The sequence below is a fragment of the Anolis carolinensis genome, chromosome 2, assembly GCF_035594765.1.
Source record: "Anolis carolinensis isolate JA03-04 chromosome 2, rAnoCar3.1.pri, whole genome shotgun sequence".
NCBI classification, from domain to species: Eukaryota; Metazoa; Chordata; class Lepidosauria; order Squamata; family Dactyloidae; genus Anolis; species Anolis carolinensis.
Window position 1 is genome coordinate 252253387 of NC_085842.1, and position 20181 is coordinate 252273567.

A 20181-nucleotide genomic window follows, 5' to 3' on the forward strand; every position below is an offset into this window, starting at 1 on the left:
GAACATTAATGTTTAAAACAACCCGAAATTCCCAATCCTTTTGCCCAAGGCTGTCAGTTCTAAAAGTCTATCTGAATAAAAAAGAAAGTCTTTATCTCCCAATGGAAAGACATTCCAGCCTCTCTAGAGTTCCAAACTTTAGTTCCAAAGCTTCCTAAGCTTCCAATTACTACTTTTGTGGTCAGTTACTGATCCCATTGATGGATTGTCTTCTTTGCACACCAGGGAATACGGGCAATTCTCTAGTCCAAACTCACAGAGTCCCATGTACCCCAAAATCTGCTGGATTGGGTGGTTGGGGACTCTCCACTTTTAGAAGGGTAGAGGAAGCTCCAAGACAAAGAAGAGGAAGAGGAAGGTTTTCTGTGTAAAGAGAAATATCATTTCACAAATATTTTACTTTATATTTCATGTCAATTTCCAAATAGTATGTTCTGAAACCTCAGTAAAGTTGTTTAGTTGGTGTATTTTAACTACGAACATGTTTACTGTACTTAGCAGGGATCACACAACCTCAACCTAAAAGCAGGTTGTCTTTCTGGCCCATAATGCAAAGGAGATCAACTTAATAGGCTGCTCTGACCTATATTTTCCCTATTGCTACATTCACCTTTAATTCACCCAAAGTATATTTCATCTATTGCAGAACTGTGAAAACAGTGCAGGATGGCATTGACTACATATACCTGTATTCTCAAACTCTGTTCATGGGACACAGTGGGAAATGTGAACCAGAGATACATTTGCTCTGAATTTCCTGGATTTCTGAGTTTAATCACTGCCTTGCACTTGTTAAAGAGCATTTATAAAACAGTTTAATTTCCGTTATTTAAAAAAAAAATCTTAAGCATTTTTGCTGGCTATATTAAATTGGCTTCTCTCTTCAAATTAATCTACTTCAGAAAATTCCAGCTGTAGTTTCTATATGCATGAATATTAAAAATGTATAAGGTGTGATGCCCTACAGCAATTCTGTGTGCATGTTTTTCAAGCTGGCATGTCTGTGTAAATTGTAGCATGTTAAAATTTTCAACTGTAACACTGGAAAATTAGAGGTTACAGTTTGAAATGTTACCTTTGCAGACAATATTATCAAAACTCCAAAAACAGGCACGAGGAATTTGCTTGAGATTTACAGAAGAGAAATAGAAAAAATAAAAAACAACAACAATGGGGAATCTCTTTTTCAAGAAGTTGATATTATCTGAATTTCATGTAAATTTTGGTGTTTATCCCCTTAGGGCAGGAATGCAAAATTGACAGGGGTTACAAGACCAGTCTTGAACAGTCACAATTTCCAGTGCAGGTGATATACATGTGGTATATCCCGTTACAGTTAGATACATCCTTGCCTACTCCAGTACTGTCAAACGAAGGAAGTGAATTTGGGACAACTTTGGTTATTGCGTTGGTCAGAACATAATTCACAACAGGATACCAGCCAAATAGTTCCAATTGATTTATCATTTTAAATTTAATTTATTTAGAACTTGTGGGTTGTTAAATACATTGCTCTGAGTGATTAGCTATAATCAGTCCTAGAAATAACGAAGAAACAAATGAAGCCAGGATCCTTCACTAGAACTCATGGTGGCAAATTCTCAAAAATTATTACTTGAAAAAAATTATTACTTGGAAAAAGCATTCCTTTTCTCAGTCTTAGAACAAATGGCTATGACTCCAGCAATAGCCTTGGACACTCTTGTATTATGGGAAAGGAAAGAGCAAATTATTTCTGTTCATTTTTAAAAGATCCTATGTGCGTTCCTCTATAATTTTCAAAAGACGGCATGTGCATGTTTAATTTTCTTACTCTGCTAGTTTCTATGACTCCTGCAATGCATATTGTATTGGTATTTTTCAGCTGGGTTTGCCAATCTGTCTTGAAAATACTTGTTCAGTACATGACTAAAGCAGACGTTTGAGTACACCACCTCATTCCAGCAATGAATTGAGTGGAAAGAGTTGAAAGAAATGTCAAACGTTTTTTCCTCTGTGATTAGTATAAACCTATATATGCTTAGCCAAGGATTTCAAATCCTGCTGTTCTGTTTATACTCATTTGTTGCCCAGAAATACCAGCTAATCTTGTTATCTATACCAGTCTGAAACGCAGATGACAAATGCGTAAAACCAGCTAAGGGGGGGGGGGGGGATTGGTATTGTTTTAGCACAAAATAGTTGTCATTCTAGTCTCAGTACATGATAAAGATAAATGAGCAAAAGGGGGCTGACATTTCAGTAATATTAAGAATTTTGTGAAGTCAATGAAGTTCTGTAGTTTTAACAAACTCATTAGAAAAGGGCAAAATTGGCGGTATGCAACTGTTTGCCTTCTCCTTTATGACAGAGCCCGCCAGTTCCCATCCCATGACTCACTACAACTTCCGGTGGGGCTCCATCATAAAGGAGAAGGCGAACCAGAACATGTCGCTGTGGCAGCAACATGACAGGAGTCAGGCAGCGGATGCTTCCCCTCATGGGATGGGGACATAAGTGAGGCAGGCAATGCGGGGTGTGTGGCGATGGGTTACCCACACCCCCGGATGGGCACTGCTGGAATTGCAACCCAAGCGGCATGTGTGAAGAGGTCATATGTCTAACAGCCATGGGTGAGGAGCTAGGAACTGGGAGGACCTGATTCAAAATCCCCAAGGCTCTGACCACTAAAAACTTATAAACTAACTTATAAATTAGGTTTTAGTATCTAAACAGGTCACAGGTTATCTATAAATAATCTATTGCTAAATCTCAGCATATCCAAGTCTTCAGAAGTACCAATATTTATTAATATGATTCGGATATGACAAAATGCAACATGACCAGATCTGCTATGCCTAGGGTTTATGAAGATGGAGTAGAGGATAAGGAGTCCAGCCATGTTTCTTGCACCAGCACAACTGATAGATCCTAGAGTCTTGGATCACAGCTCATGTGTGAGACAACAGTCATGTACCATGGCCATGTTTACCTTCATGGGGTTCTCTTTAATTGGTAGGAGGCCAGCAATATAGTACAATCAGTCAATGGATACTCAAGTCCCATTATATACAATGACATAGTAAAATTATGTCCCTTATATAAAATGGTAAAACCAGTTTTCCTTTTGGAATTTTTTGGAATATTTTCAAGCCATGAAAAATTGAGTCTATGGGTGCAGAATCATCCAATATGGACTGTAAATTAAGGAAACAGGGACATTGTTGTTATTGTTGTGAATCTTCAGACTTATGGAAAATCTATCATGGGTTTTTCTTGGTAAGATGTTCTGAGGATATTGACATTGCCTTGCTCTGAGGCTCAGAGAGAGTGGCTTCAACATCATCCAGTGGGATTCTAAAGGCTAGAGGGAATTCAAACTAGTCCAACATTCAAACTGTTATGCCTACATTTTGTTTGGAAACACACACAGACCTAAGCCTCAGTTTCACCAGACAGAGGAGCGCGTCCAGCTCGAGCTCGCCAGGCTCTGCAAGGAACACAAGGAGCTCCAGGCCAGGAATGCCAAAAAGGAAGGGGACCTGCTCTCGGCTCAGGCCTGGCTAAAGGACCTAGGAGCCCTGCTGAACTCCAAGGAGTTTGCCCTCGGCACTGCCTTGGGAGAGAAGTGCAGCCTGGACACCCACCTCCAGGACCTCCAGGCCCAGCTGACCAAGTTGGAAGCTGCTTTGGCTGAGGTCAAGAAGCAGCTTCAGATGAAATGCTGCACTGGGTTCATGCTGAGAACCACTTCCAGACCCTGAAGAAGGAGATGCACTTCCAAAAGTACATGCACAGAGAGAAGCTGCACAAGAGCGAGTACCGGCACGAGATGCAGCTGGTGAAGATGGTCAGCGGGCGGCAGCAGGAGTTTCAGAGCAAGCTGGCCAAGGCCCTGCAGGACCTGAGGGGGAAGCACAAGGCCCAGTTGTGCATTTACAAGGAGGAGCTGAAGAAGACCTACAGCGCCAAGCTGGAGAATGCCAAGCAGTCAGCTGAAAGGAACAGTAGCATGCCCACGAGGAGCTGCAGCAGGCACGCATCTGCATTGACACCCTCTCCGCTGAGCTCAGCCAGCTGCAGAAGCAGATGGTGGCCAAGGAGGCCAAGCTGCAGGACTTGGAGGATGCCTTGGTGTGGGAGTGGGACAGCAGCTGCCAGATCCTGGCCAAGAAGGAGCAAGAGATGGCTGTCCTGCAGCAGCTGGATGGATACCAGGAGTTGCTGGACATCAAGCTGGGCCTCGACATGGAGATCAAGCATTGAACCTACCACAAGCTCCTGGAGGAAGAGAAGAGGCTGCACCTGTCTATCAGCTCCAACTCCCCGAAGAGCAACTATCATTATTCCTCCTCAATGCACAGTTCAACCAAGAAGTGGAAGTTGGGGGCCAGCGCAGAGAGCCACACCAACTTCTCCCATCTTGCTAGGACGAGAGGAAGAGTGGCCATGGAGGAGGTAGACCTGGAGGATAAGTTTGTTCACCTCAGCAACAAGTCCAGCAAGGACCATGAACTCGATTGACAGATCAAACGGCAGAACGGAAAAGAAGCACCCATCTTTTATCGATTCACCCTGAAGTTCACCCTTAAAGCAGGGCAGATGGTGACAATCTGGGCCTCGGGGGCCAGGATCAGCCACAACCCTCCGTCCGCCATGGTCTGGAAGAACCAGGTCCCCTGGGAATCTGGCAACAGCCTCCGTTCCACCCTCCTCACCTCCTCATGCAGAAACTGATGTGCACCATAGTGGTCATGTCAATGACGAGGACAAAGATAGCATTCACTGCAGCACCTCCGGGGACCCAGGGAATATGAATTGTGCTTGTGCACCATTCTGTGCCTCTCTGGCAGGCAGCCAACCAAGAATTCTGGGGGGACCTCCAACTCCTCTGTCACCACAGCCACGGGGGCTGGAGGGGGGCCACCAACACACTCTCAGGGGGGCTCCAGCCTCACAGAGGGGCTCCTGTCCCACTCCTACATCCTGGGCAGACCCAGCCTGCACCAGCAGGCCCCTCAAAAATGCAGCACAATGTAATGGTCATCCATCTTTGCTCTTTAATAATCTCTCTCTCTCTCTTTCTCTTTCTCTGTATATATAGTGTTTGTATGATTTCAGTGGTATAAGTGAGCATCTGACTAATTCTCTCCACTAAGATCAGTGGCTCATTGATGCTGTGAACATTTTGACCAAACTGTATGTTCAAAGAAAGTTAAGAAAAACATTTTAAAGAAAACATCATTTTTATATTCCCCTAGAAGCTGGATGGAATGGCTGAGTATACACACTGTTAAGAAAGGGAGAATAATAATACAGCCTTATGTGTATTTACTCAGAAGTAAGTGCTGTTGGAGCCAATGGGGCATACTCTCTCACCAGCTGAAGCCAAAGTTTGCCTTTTACAGCCACTGCTAAAAAACTTGTCACCTCAGCTCTCAGGTTTGGCAGCTGCTATTTTATCCCATCAGCCAAGATTCTGTGGTTCTGATCAAATAAATTTCCACTCTTCTTCGGCAGTTATGTGGATGCTCCAGTTCATAAGAAGTCTGCAGCTGAAGAACACAGAAGTGATGGTATTTTAAAAGCCGCCCAGCACAGCCACATTGAACATTCAGAAGTGAAGTCTGTAATGACATCTGCTCTCTCTGTGGCTTGTGGGTAAAAGGAGTGTTTAAAGGTTTCGTTCACCTCATCCCACATCACAAGGTATAACATTACTCTGAGGTAAAAATGGGAAATGGCTGGGTTACTGGAAAACCAATCCCATATATTACCAAAAACAAATATTTGCCATGGAGTTTAAGGCCAAGATTCTTTAGTTTCCTTAAGAATAAATACTAGCAAACAAATCAAAATATGCTTCCTTCTCTTCTTTTTCTTTCATTAATTTGTATGCTGCTTTTCCAAAGCAGACTGAAAAAAAGTCTGTACTTTCCCGAGAAGCAAGTCAGTCTCTAGGCGATATTGGACTGTAATAGCAATCATTCCCAAACTCACCATAGGCTAGACTGACTAAGAATAATGGGGGGCCCCATGTTGCCCACCCCACTGGTTTACACAACAAAACATAATAGCTTTTCCAGATAATACACAAAATTTAAAGAGATAAAATCAAAAAGACCTTGAATTTTTAAAAGGCTGATTAACACTGTAAAGAACTCAGGCAGAGGGGAATCTTTTTTCCCTTTCTTCTTCTTATTCACTTTAGATGGTAGCCTAACTTAGTTTAGAATATGTGTGACAGAGGCTTGGATGTTGAAAGAACAATAACAAGTTTATTTCAGGCACAGAGCTTAGTGGTTACAATGTTGCTTCTCAGAGTTACACTTTCTTCAACAGTTACAAAACTATATTGAGGTGTTCCAAACTTCTTAAAACGTCAGTTCTTTCTCCACTAACAGACTACCTTAAAATAAGTCACCAAACCTATTTTATCCCTGATCCCCTAACTTAGGATCAGCGTTCCCTGAGCTTCACCAGAGCCCAGACTAAAATCAATCTTCCCTGTAGTTCTCTGATCACAGACTGACTGACTAAGTTTCTTTTCAAACTCTCTTCTGCCAAATGACAGCTGGCCCCGCCTACGTTTCTATGGCAACCTGCCTCAGAATGCTAAGATGCAATAACTGTGATACTTACCCTTTTAAAACACAAACACACAATTAAACATAACATCTGTAAACCAAATTCATACTTCATTACAAACACGCCTTATAATAATTATAGACCAAAGTCTGACTCTTATTGGTAAGCTGAACGAAAGCAATTTAACCAATGAGATTTACATACAAGTTGACTTACAACTGAACAGTTGATTGCATAGGTCTATTCTAGTACTATCAATAGATTGGGGCCAAACTTCAGGAATCTGCAGCAGAATTCATTCTAAGATCTAACAATAGATATAAAAATATATTTTAAATCGCTCCATAAATTAAGTTTATTGAACTAAAAGATATGAGATGACACTAATATTTTTACTTTTACTCTGAATTTTGTATTAATTTTAACTCATAGTTTTTTATGTCATTAGCTGCCTTCAGTCCTGTTATTGGGAAAAGGTGGAATGTAAATGAAAATTACTATTAGTAGTACAGTAGAGTCTCACTTATCCAAGCCAAACGGGCTAGCAGAAGCTTGGATAAGCAAATATCTTGGATAATAAGGAGGGATTAAGGAAAAGCCTATTAAACATCAAATTAGGTTATGATTTTACAAATTAAGCACCAAAACATCATGTTATACAACAAATTTGACAGAAAAAAGTATTTCAATACGCAGTAATATTATGTTGTAATTACTGTACTTATGAATTTAGCACCAAAATATCACAATATATTGAAAACACTGACTACAAAAATGGCTTGGATTATCCAGAGGCTTGGATAAGTGAGGCTTGGATTAGTGAGACTCTACTATAGTACTTTATAATTATTTTTTGCTAAGCAGGCAAATAAAGTTCCTGGTGTCTTGTTGGGTTCCAGGGCATGGGTGTGATGACTCATGGGCCTTGTAGTCCTGCTTATGACACTGTAATGCCTGATGATGAAGAAAACTTGGGTTTTTTACCTTCCCAGTCTGAACTGGAATCTTCCCAGCCAGATCTTTCCCAGGCAGATCTGGGAACCTTGCACCTGCAAGAGAGTTGTGACCCAGAAGTATGTCAAACAAATCCGGAGCCCACTTCCCCTGTGTTCTCCCGCCATGAGTTTTGTAAACAACAGAGAGGTTTGGAAGCTGCTTCGCGCAGGAGTGCGAGGATAGCAGCCAAGAATTCAGCCAATTAAGTCTGCTTTTTCGTGAGAATCCTTAAGGAGTCAAACATCTGGTCTCAAAGATTAGCTTTCGTTTCTGGTTCCCAGAGAACTGCTTCGGCGGGAAAGTTAGACTCTATATAGGTGATTTACCCGCGAAGTAACTTCGCGGAGTCAATTCGTCAACCTCCGGAGCGAGTTGTGTCTGGACAGCGCGCTCCGTTTCAAGCCTCGCTCCTGCTCAAGCCTTGCCCTGCTTTCCAGCCTTCGCTCCTGTTTCTGCCTTTGTTTACCTACGGACCTTGCTTGTTTCCCAGGACTAAACATTGCCTTGTATCACGGATTTTACCAAGTTTTTCCACGGACCTTGTTCTTGTTCCTTGTTACCTTGTTCCACGTTTTAAGCCTTGTTTCAAGTATCAAGTTATTTCCTAGCCTTGCTCAAGTTTATGGACTAAAGGACCTTGTCATCTCCCCTCACTTTGCCTGGCAAAGTGAGTGTTTCGGTTATTGGATTACAACTTTGAACCTTAATATTTCATATTGGACATCGCTTTTTTGGACTAATTTAGACCTTTCCTGAAAGGTCTGCTTTTGGACTATTTCATATACTTGCTTTTATTAACTTTATATATTCCTTCAATAAAGATATTAGATAGATTCTGGCCTCTGTGTTTGGTTATTGGTGCCTTTGCAGCCTGGGTCCTGACAGTTTGACTCCGCCACCCATAAGCACCAATTAACCAAGGCCAGAATGTCGACCGGAGCCGCGCCGGCTGGGCAGCCGCTCAGCTACACCATCAGCAAAGATGAAGTGGATCGCATCCGTGACAGACTCAACGCGCAGGATGGAGAAATAAAAGGATTGAGGGAGCGCGGAGTCCGCCTCCCGGCCATGGCGTTGCCAACTAAGTTTTCTGGAGAAGCTTCCAAGGTCCAAGTTTTCCGCCGCCAGTGCCAGGCTTACCTAGAGGCCCGTGCCGCCGAGTTTCCCCAAGAAGACATCAAGGTGGCGTGGGTTTACAGCCTTCTAGACGGACCAGCGGCCAGCTGGGCGACGGCCCTATTCGATCAAGCCTCTTCCCACCTAAGAACAGCGCAACGCTTCTTGGATCACCTTAAGGAGACCTGGGGAATCGAGGACAATTTGGAGGCAGCCGGCCATAAACTCCGGCGCCTCTTTCAAGGAGACAGACCCATGTCTCAGTACATAGCTGAGTTCCGAGTGCTGGCCCACAGCACCGGCTGGAACGATGTAGCCCTCAGGGGACAATTTCGGGAGGGTCTCAACATTGAAATGCTGGAAGAAATCTCCAAGGTGGACCCTCCCCAGTCCCTCGAAGCACTCATTGACCAATGTTTACGGGCTGAAGTCTTGATTGCCAACAGGAAACAATGGGTACGTGGTCAGAGCGGTAGAGCTGGGGCAAAACCCCCCGCTCCCGCCAGCGTCCAGCCGCGTCCAGTGTGGAGACCCCCACCACCAACCCCATACCCCAGAGGGAGCGAGGAGGTGCCGATGCAGTTGGGCAACGTGCGACCCAGGTTAGATGCCGCCGAGAAGGCCCGTCGCCAACGCTTAAATCTCTGCTGGTATTGCGGAAATGGGGGCCACTTCGCCAGAGTGTCCAGCCAAAGGGAAGCCCGCCGCCCGTCTTGCGGCGGCGTCCTCCACGGAGACGAAGGCGTCTGAGGCGGCTGGCACACAGCCGGCGGGGGAAGCCAACGACCGGGCGTAGAGAGGCTCGCCAACCCGGTCAGAAAACCCATTCAAGAGCCGCCAACCGGGGTCCTGTTCCTTCTAGTGGTCACCTTATGGTCAGCAAAAAGGGGACCCGTCATGATCCACGCCATGATAGACTCCGGAGCCACCAACAACTTCATTGACAGAGAGTATGCCGACTCTCTGGGATTACAATATCATGACTTCAAGAATGCCCGTGTGGTGCAAGCCATAGACGGCCGCCCCCTCAAGACGGGGCCCGTAAGCCAGTGGTCAGAACCCACCAGGATGTGGATAAGGGAACATATGGAAGAGATTTCTTTCTTTGTTACCGAGGTTCCCCATTTCCCTGTGATTTTGGGAATCCCGTGGCTGACTCTCCACGACCCAAGCATCTCCTGGTCCAACAGAGAACTGCAGTTTGCTTCAAAGTACTGCCAAAACCATTGCCTCGTAGCCAAGGTCTGCCATGCCACAGAGACCGAGCCCATCATCACCCTGCCCAAGAAGTACTCCGAGTATTGGGATGTATTCAATGAAAAAGAAGCCGAGAAATTACCCCCACATAGACCTTATGACTGTGCCATTGACTTGGTGGAGGGGGCCCCGATCCCGCGAGGGCACCTATACTCCCTGACTGAACCGGAGCAAGAAGCTCTCAGGGAATTCATAGAGACAAACCTTCGCAAGGGATTCATCAGACCCTCCCAATCCCCAGCCGCCTCCCCAGTGATGTTTGTGAAGAAGAAGTCAGGGGAATTACGCTTGGTGGTGGACTACAGAGCATTGAACAATATCACCAAGCGGAACAGTTATCCCCTGCCCTTAATCTCGGATCTACTGGACCGACTTCGAGGAGCCAAGGTCTACACCAAGCTGGATCTTCGAGGGGCTTATAATCTAGTTCGCATCAGAGAAGGGGACGAGTGGAAGACTGCCTTTCAGACTAAATTCGGATTATTCGAGTCCCGAGTTATGAATTATGGATTATGCGGAGCCCCCGCAACGTTCCAGCATTTTGTCAATGATATTTTTCAGGACTATCTAGATCGGTTCTTGATAATCTACCTGGACGATTTTTTGGTGTTTTCTAGATCACAATCAGAACATGAGAACCACGTCAAAATGGTGTTACAACGTTTGCGAGATCATGGACTTTATGCCAAGTTGGAAAAATGCGCTTTCGATCTACAAGAGGTAGATTTCCTTGGTTACCGTATCTCGCCTCTAGGGCTCTCCATGGATCCAGCCAAGGTTTCAGCAGTATTGGAATGGCGGGCGCCAACTAACAAGAAAGAGGTGCAGCGTTTCTTGGGGTTCGCGAACTATTACCGCAAGTTCATTCCAGATTTTGCCCGCTGGTCTGACCCAATCACTAGCTGCATCCGTGGAAAACAGCCCTTCCGCTGGACTGATCAAGCAGAGAAAGGGTTCCAGCAACTAAAGAAATTATTCACGTCCCAGCCAATTCTACAGCACCCAGATCCTGGAACCCCTTTTGTTGTGCAAGCGGACGCCTCGGATGTGGCAATTGGGGCTGTACTCTTACAACCGGTGGGAGACCACCTTCATCCCTGTGCCTTTTACTCCCGTCAACTAACCACACCAGAGAGAAATTACACCATTTGGGAAAAGGAACTACTGGCCATAAAGGCAGCCTTTGAAACTTGGAGACATTGGCTAGAAGGGGCCAAATTTCCCATTGAAGTCCACACTGATCATCGAAATCTAGAACATCTAAGAACTGCCCGCAAACTAAATCAGAGGCAGCAACGTTGGGCTTTATTCTTTGAACGTTTCAACTTCCAGATCCATTATGTGACCCCAGCCCAAACCAAGCAAGCAGACGCCCTGTCACGTAAACCGGAATACGCTGCAGGACGCAAGGAGACCTTTGAATCCCAACTACTACAACCCGAGAACTTTGCCACGCTCACAGTGGGGAACACCAAATCCACTCCCATTGGTTCAACTTCCTCTACTCCAGGACCCATCTGTGCTCAAGAAATCAGGGCTAGTCAGCAAGCAGATGCCTGGGCGCAGGACCAACTTCGTCAAGGTCTGCATTTTCCCTTTTCGCTTAAAGATGGACTACTTTGCTATAGAAATCATGTTTATATCCCACCCGGACCGGGCAGGGAAAAAGCGCTTCGTCTGTGTCATGACTGCAAACCAGCAGGGCATTTCGGACTATTTAAAACCATGCATCTGATCCTAAGGGATTTTTGGTGGCCCAAGATCCGCAAAGATGTGGAAAAATATGTCAACACCTGCCCAGTATGCCAGCGCTCCAAGATAAGAAGGGAGAAACCCTCAGGGCTTTTACATCCCCTTCCTACCCCATCTCGCCCATGGGAAATAATTTCTGCGGATTTCATCACTGACCTACCACCTTCCTGTGGATTCACCACGATCCTAGTGGTGGTGGACCTTTTCACCAAGTTAGCCCATTTCATACCCTGTGAAGGTCTCCCCACGGCCAAAGAGACTGCAGATCTATTCCTTCAACATGTTTTCAGACTACATGGATTGCCCAAGAGTTTAGTCTCAGACCGTGGATCTCAATTCACCTCTCGTTTTTGGAAGGCACTACAAAAACTATTGGGCATAGACTCTCGCTTATCTTCAGCTCATCATCCTCAAACAGATGGGCAAACGGAGCGCACCAATGCCACCTTGGAGCAGTATCTTCGCTGTTATGTAAACTACCAACAGGACAATTGGGCTTCTCTGTTACCACTGTCAGAGTTTGCTTATAACAATGGAGTTCAAGCTTCTACAAAAGAAACGCCGTTCTTTGCAAACTACGGCTTCCACCCACGTTTCTTTCCCCCTGTCATTGAAACTTCAGAAGTTCCCGCAGCAGAGGATTGGCTGCAGGAACTCACAGCGGTACAACAACTTTTGCTCCAGCAACTGGACCAAGCCAAGGAGGACTATAAACGCCACGCTGACAAACATCGCCAGCCGGGCCCCGAAATCAAGGTAGGAGATCGGGTTTTCCTGTCCACTCGCTTTCTGCCCTCCCACCGCCCTTGCCGGAAGTTAGATGCCCGTTTCATTGGCCCTTATCCAGTGGTGGCGCAATTAAACCCCGTGACTTTCAAACTCCAACTTCCGCGTTCAATGCGCATCCACCCAGTGTTTCACCGTTCCCTGCTCCTTCCGGCGGATGGTGTGCGTCCTGATACAGACCAACCGGCTCCCCCTCCTGTTTTGATGAATGGGGAGGAGGAGTTCGAGGTTGAGGACATTTTAGATTCTCGCTTTCACCGCCGCCGCCTGCAATATCTCATTGACTGGGTGGGTTTTGGCCCTGAGGAGCGCTCTTGGGAAGACGCCTCCACAGTTCACGCTCCTGATCTAACCCGTCGCTTTCATCAGACTTATCCCACCAAACCGCGGCCTCGCGCTTCGGGGAGAGAGTCCCAGTTTGGGAGGGGCCCTGAGGAGGGGGATAGTGTGATGACTCATGGGCCTTGTAGTCCTGCTTATGACACTGTAATGCCTGATGATGAAGAAAACTTGGGTTTTTTACCTTCCCAGTCTGAACTGGAATCTTCCCAGCCAGATCTTTCCCAGGCAGATCTGGGAACCTTGCACCTGCAAGAGAGTTGTGACCCAGAAGTATGTCAAACAAATCCGGAGCCCACTTCCCCTGTGTTCTCCCGCCATGAGTTTTGTAAACAACAGAGAGGTTTGGAAGCTGCTTCGCGCAGGAGTGCGAGGATAGCAGCCAAGAATTCAGCCAATTAAGTCTGCTTTTTCGTGAGAATCCTTAAGGAGTCAAACATCTGGTCTCAAAGATTAGCTTTCGTTTCTGGTTCCCAGAGAACTGCTTCGGCGGGAAAGTTAGACTCTATATAGGTGATTTACCCGCGAAGTAACTTCGCGGAGTCAATTCGTCAACCTCCGGAGCGAGTTGTGTCTGGACAGCGCGCTCCGTTTCAAGCCTCGCTCCTGCTCAAGCCTTGCCCTGCTTTCCAGCCTTCGCTCCTGTTTCTGCCTTTGTTTACCTACGGACCTTGCTTGTTTCCCAGGACTAAACATTGCCTTGTATCACGGATTTTACCAAGTTTTTCCACGGACCTTGTTCTTGTTCCTTGTTACCTTGTTCCACGTTTTAAGCCTTGTTTCAAGTATCAAGTTATTTCCTAGCCTTGCTCAAGTTTATGGACTAAAGGACCTTGTCATCTCCCCTCACTTTGCCTGGCAAAGTGAGTGTTTCGGTTATTGGATTACAACTTTGAACCTTAATATTTCATATTGGACATCGCTTTTTTGGACTAATTTAGACCTTTCCTGAAAGGTCTGCTTTTGGACTATTTCATATACTTGCTTTTATTAACTTTATATATTCCTTCAATAAAGATATTAGATAGATTCTGGCCTCTGTGTTTGGTTATTGGTGCCTTTGCAGCCTGGGTCCTGACAATGGGTGAGTTCAGTTGAATATGCTTACAAATCCCTTTCAAACTTTGATGCTTACAAATCCCTTTCAAACTTTGATGCTAAATGTTCAAAGATCTCTAACAACCTTATCAGAAAGGCCAGGCAAAGCATCCCACTTCACCTGGCTTCTGGTGGGGAATGAGAGAGTAGTGGGATGAATCTGTCTCCCTGTGTGCAGCTCCCTCTCACGACACTTTTCCCATCACATGGAGAAAGAGTTGTCCTCACAGAGAGGGCTCCCATGCTGGAGTGAAAGCATTTGGTTCGGGGTGAGGCCTACACTAGAAGTTACACGATGACATGAGATGTCCTGCATCAGCCTCCCTCCCCCAGACGGGGTGAAAGCCTGCTTCTGTGAAAGTCAGTTAGCCTGCTGTTGAGATACATGCATAGGGCTAGTATATTTATGTAGTAGGCCAGCAAAGCTTTGGAGTTGTAATCTAAAAAAATATTCTAACAAGCCATGGAGAAAATACCATCAGCTGAATTCTGTGATTACAGCTGGTATAGTGTAACCCCCGTATCCACGGGGGATATGTTTCTGAACTAACTGTGGAAACATGAGGCTATGGATAATAGTGAAGCCTGTTAGAATGAACCACTTCCAGCAGAAACATTACACTGGAAGACTGAAAAATGCCCAAAGAAGACCACTCTAGCATTTCTAGGTCCTCCAGCACAATTCATACCATGGAATCATGCTAGAAGACCCAGAAACTGCCTAAGGAGAACATATTTTGGATGCAAGTTCCAGTCCCACAGATACAAAGTCTTACTGTACTTTTACAACAGCCTCATTTTTCTGAGTGACAGAATGCAGTTATTTCTAAAAGAAATATCCAGTTATTCAGATACAAGGTTGACTCAGGGCTCACATGATCTTATCACTTATTTGCCCATTCAGATCAAGGTGACAAAATAAAAAATTATGCACTGAATACCCAGGTCAAAAGAACATTTTGGAAATCGCTCATTGCAAAATGCTCCTTCTCCAAACCACAGATTTTATGTGTGCCTTGTTTCCCTTCTGTATTGGAAAAAAATCTTTGATGTATTCTGCCCATTAAACACAGGGATAAAAAAAAAAAATCCTAAATAGTACAGGTCACTTCTGTTCGTGCAAATATAGGCATTTCCTTATTGCAAAGATCAGCACAGTGAGTTGATGACAGTCTGTAAACTACTAGCTGGTTTGAAGTTTATCTTTCCATTAACTCCCCTCACTGTAGCAGGTGGGAGGGTATACTGGACGAGTGTGTGTGTGTCTCTTGCCTTTCAGAGTCTTCAAGTTACTACAGTTTGTTTGGATTTCACTTCTTCTAATTGCTGCCATTGCCACGGATGAGTTGGCCTATGTTTGAAGTTGACATACAGCATGGAGTGTATAGGCATACTGCTGTTCTCCATGTGTCAAGAAATCAGAGGAGGGAGAATGTGTGTATATGCATGTGTGTGCGCCTCTATGTAAACACCTGCCATGCTATTTCTTCTGCTCATTCTTGCATCCAAGTTTCTTCCCCACCCGAAGCATCTGGCTTGCTTAAAGGCTTCCGCCCTTACTGATAATTGCCCAGAATGCTGCTACTGTGGAAATCAGTTACAAAAAGAAGGGAGTCCCTGTCTTCAAAAAGCATGAACAACCAAGAAATGTATGGTTTCAGGCTGCTGTTTAGTAAGAGGTTTAAAGAAAGACGTCAAGGTAGTTTGGGTTCATGCAAAAATGTCAATCGCTTGAACCAAAAGGTTTCCTTGATTATGACTGCAAGTAGTTTTAGTTGCAATGAGGTTGGCGGTAGCCATAGTCGTCACATATATGTCCCCACTTTCTTCCAAGGATACCAAGCCATTGTACACAGTATTCCTCCCCATTTTTTATCTGTACAACAAACCTGTGCTATAGGATAGGTTTTGAGATAATAACTGTCCCAAAGGCTAGAAGTTAGCTTCGTGGCCAAGGGTGATCTGAACATGGGTTTCCCAAGTTCCAGTCCAATGCGATAACCATTAGATCCCACTTTCTCATATACAGTACTATAGATTTGATTCCTTGTCAATTGATGCCTTAACACATTACTCCAGTTCAGATAATTGACAGGACAAATTCAACACATAATTTGTGAGGGACATGCCATAATGATGTTGGATTGCAAATTCCAGCATCTATTGCCATTTGCTAGAACAGATGAACCTGCAATGCAACATTTATACAGCCTGCTTTTCCACTAATATTAAAATCACATGTTGACTTTAGAAAAGCTAACTTGATACACAACTGTTCTCAGGTTGCACTAACAGCTCTCTTTCCTGGTTACACAAACATCAATCAATCTCTGAAGTTGCACAAAGCCAATTCATTTCCATTTGTGTTAGATTTCTTTCTCTTTTTTTCTTGAAAGGTATGATAACCAGATCTGATGTGAAAATAATATGTAATTCCATTGTTTGGCAGGGAGTATGAGTTCTGCATTAACATGTTTATAAGATGAAAATGAAAGATAAATCTGTCTTCTCAGGTGTAATGTACACTGTGTAATGTCTGGGACTTCTTTATATTAAAAAGCTTGTATTGTCTGCTTGTGTCGAGAAGACACAAATATCAAGTTTCAGCAGTGTGTTCAACAATTGAACTCAGTGATGAACTATTTTTAAAAAAACATTAAACCAAAACCAAATGACCCCTCCAGTCTTGCAAATTTGGTGTTATTTAAATGTTTGTACGTTTGAGCAGGAGACAAAGCAGGAAAGGAACATGGGGCTATTCATGAGAGTTTGAACCAGGTATGCCGAGTAATGCCTGCTTTTCATACAACAATAATTGCATCCAGCTGGTCTGACAGGGGCCCATTCACAGAAAGTGATTTCAAGCTCCCTCATCTACCTGCTTCCCACTTCCCGTACATCTCTCTTTACCTGGGCTTTTTCTTCTAAAATAAAATGTAAGTCTTGTGCTGTGCCCTGTGCAGGAATCAGATGGCATAGCAATGACATGGAGAGATAAAGTTTTATCCTCCTGTAAAACTCGCACTGTACCTTGGGAGTGCATTCATCATTACCACAGATTCATTATCTACTGGTTGGCACTTGTGTTATCATGTCTTGTTTTGCACGGTTCCTACATGCACCTGGGACACAACCCAAGCATTCCACTGTTAGTCCAATTTGCAGTCATGTGAAAGTCTCCTTTGACTCCAGCTGCCTTGATAATCATTTATGATATGCCTGTTACTCATGTTGTTACATGGCTCAGCTGAGATTGAAGGACTTCATTTCCTCCAAGAACCCATCTTCAGTTTACATCTGTGCTACCTTTGATCAAAGAGGAGACTGTAAGGGATTAGGGAGTGGGGAAGAACAAAAAAAAGTCCTGCTCAGCTTCAAGTCATACAGAAGTGCACAAAGAAATGGGATAAGAACCAATTAAAACATTCTATAGCCATAACAACTAATTACCTCAATTTCAATCATGAGATAGCAGTTAAAGAGAAAAGTGTGGTTTCTTCATTGGAACATCCGCAACTATTAGCCTTTGCGTGACAGGCCTAAGAGTTCAAATTGTGCTACCCAACTAATTCACATGTTCCCCAATTATGTCCTAAGTAAATAGAAGTTAAAGATGGTGGAAGTCAAGTACTCAAGAGTTGAAAGAATAGGAAAGCCAAGCAAACATTCGAAGACTTTATTTATGTTTGCCATGAAAGGTATTTTGAAAAGTGGAGATGAACCATGGCCCGTTGTAAGAATTTTGCTGTCAGGAAAGGAAATCATTTAGCGTGACCTCATCATTCACTTATCCACTTAATGGGTATTTGCTACAAAATCAACCGCACCCCTGGTTTAGACAATCAAAAGCCAAATGTGATCTGTGAGAGTACAGGAAGTGGGGCAGGGAGGAAGGAAAGCTTTCACAGGTTTATTTTAGACTTCTTTTTTTTCTAGACATGTGACCATGGTAATGAAATCAGTACACTTATAATTCCCTTGTTTATTTCAGGGTCTTTCCATTTCTTGGCATTCAATGTGTGTGTGTGTGTGTGTGTGTGTGTGTGTACATGTTTAGAGCTCTTTTTAGCTTATGTGAAAATAAAAACTGCAAAAATGCTTTTGCCATTGTGGGTCATTTTGTTACTATCCAACCCATCATCAAGCCTAACGTGTTACAATATATTTAACATTCCCTGCTTTCATTAAAAGATGTTCCCCGCCTCCAAAATCTAAGGATATTGGAAAAAACTCAAAAATTCACTTCAGGTGTGACACTTCAATGATCTGATAAAGTTAACACTCAAACTGCCATGAAATTTGTCATAAAAAAAACTAAGGTTACACTTGGGTTTCTTTCCATTTTTATATTTCGTGTGGTGTAGTGATCTGAGTGTTGAACTATGACTCTGGAAACCAATGTTTGAATCCTTGCTTGTCTATGGAAACCCCCTGAGGTGACCATGGGCAAGTCACACACTTTCAGCCCCAAAGGAAAGCAATGGCAATCCTCTTCTGAACAAATCTTGCCAAAAAACCTTGTGATAGATTCTCCTTAGGATTGCCATTGGTCAGAAATGACATGAAGGCACACAACAATAACACATTACTGATTGTCTTTCCAAGATTGTACAAGCCATTTCCATTTGAAAGTCCCTTGCCTTCCATTAATGCCAAGCAAAATAGATAGTAATGAAACAAGTTGACCAAAGGCCCATCTAGTCCAGCATCGTGTTCCAACAGTGGTCGGCCAGATGCCTACAGAGATGCAGAAGTGCAATCACACCTTCACATTCATATTCCTGTGCAACTCATGCATACATACACTGAAGACAATATAGAGCCATCATGAAATGTGATGCTTAGACAAGCATACCACAGTTAACGAAGCCCGTGAGAGCAAAACTGGAATACATTTCAGGAGTATCAAGAAACATAATTTCAAAGCATAGTATGATTCTATGTCAGACAAAAACACATCTCATTGGGAAGCAGGAATGCTCTGTCTCTAGATGTGCAGTATGATTTAAAGGACCTGTCCGCTGGACATATTCAGTCTCTTTGAGATATTGATTTCTAGGAGACCAGAACAGAGCTCTTGATAGAGTTTAGTGATGGATCATTATGGCAGAGGAAATGAAAGTAACAGATGGCAAGATGGTGAACACTTAAACACACTTGTCAAGTAAAAAGAATAACTCACAAAATATGTCTCCTGGTGCTTAAAGAAAGAGAGAGCTAAAGTAGGTAAATTCTCACTAATAGTTATTGGTCAGAGGATCTGTATGGAAACCAGCACATGTGTTTGGATCATCAGGTACTCTTCTGGGTTTTGAAGTATACTCTGGCCTTTCCCCAAAGTGAGAGACGATAACCAGAGTGAGCACAGAACTTAGAAGCAGCATAGATCTCCTTAACAAGTTACTTTTTTTTGTAATGACAGTACAACAGAGTTGTTTTGGGGAGAGTTTACTAACTGTAATATTCCAAGCTACAAGACACAGCATCTTTGGAGTGCAATAGAACTCTTCTTAGCAGCACTTTCACCATGTCCAGCAGTAATGCTAAACTGGGAAAGAATGGAAAATGAAAATGGCTTTCCCAACATGGGCTCATGAGGCCCACAGATTTTCTGAGAGCCAAAGGGGACATCTATACTGTAAAATGTATGCAGGTTGACACCACCTGGGAGATTCATAGTTTGGTGAGGCACCAGCACTCTAGGACAAAGAAGACTAAGGATCATGTAAAACTACAACTCCCATGGCCCCATAACATTTATTCATGGCAATTCAAGTGGTACCAAACTACATTATTTCTACAATGTAGATGCACTTGTTGTGAGGTAACAGGTCCACTGCTTTGCTGAGGATCTTCCTCACACTGGGGTTTGGGCCCAGCTGGAGACTTGAACTCCTGCATTGACTGATCACAGTTTTAATTATTTTTATTAATTTTCAAAGTCAAAATTGAGTAAGTATTTCAATTGCATAAATATGAAAAAAAAATTGATCACTTTTTTCTTTTTTTCCTTTGGATGTTCACTACCCTTTCATCTAATTCATCTTTTTCCTTGGTGTGTGTGAAGAAGTCAAGCTAAAGTCAAGCTAAAACAGCTGATTGGAAACACATCACAGTAGCAAGCTTGTGCTTCAAGGAAAAATTGCATTTCATGTGAACTAGTCTAGTGATTTGTTTAAAAAACTGAGCATGTTATGTCATGATGACTGAATGTTCTGAGTATTATCCCTTCTTTCATGATCCCATTAAACCCGTTAAGGAAGGTTAGGA

The 20181-nt window shown here is 43.7% G+C and overlaps 1 pseudogene; it reads left to right on the forward strand.

Annotated features, from left to right (window-relative positions):
- The first annotated feature begins 2319 nt into the window (after positions 1-2319).
- On the forward strand, positions 2320-4716 carry LOC100556495 (lamin-A-like; annotated as a pseudogene).
- The last annotated feature ends 15465 nt before the right edge of the window (positions 4717-20181 follow it).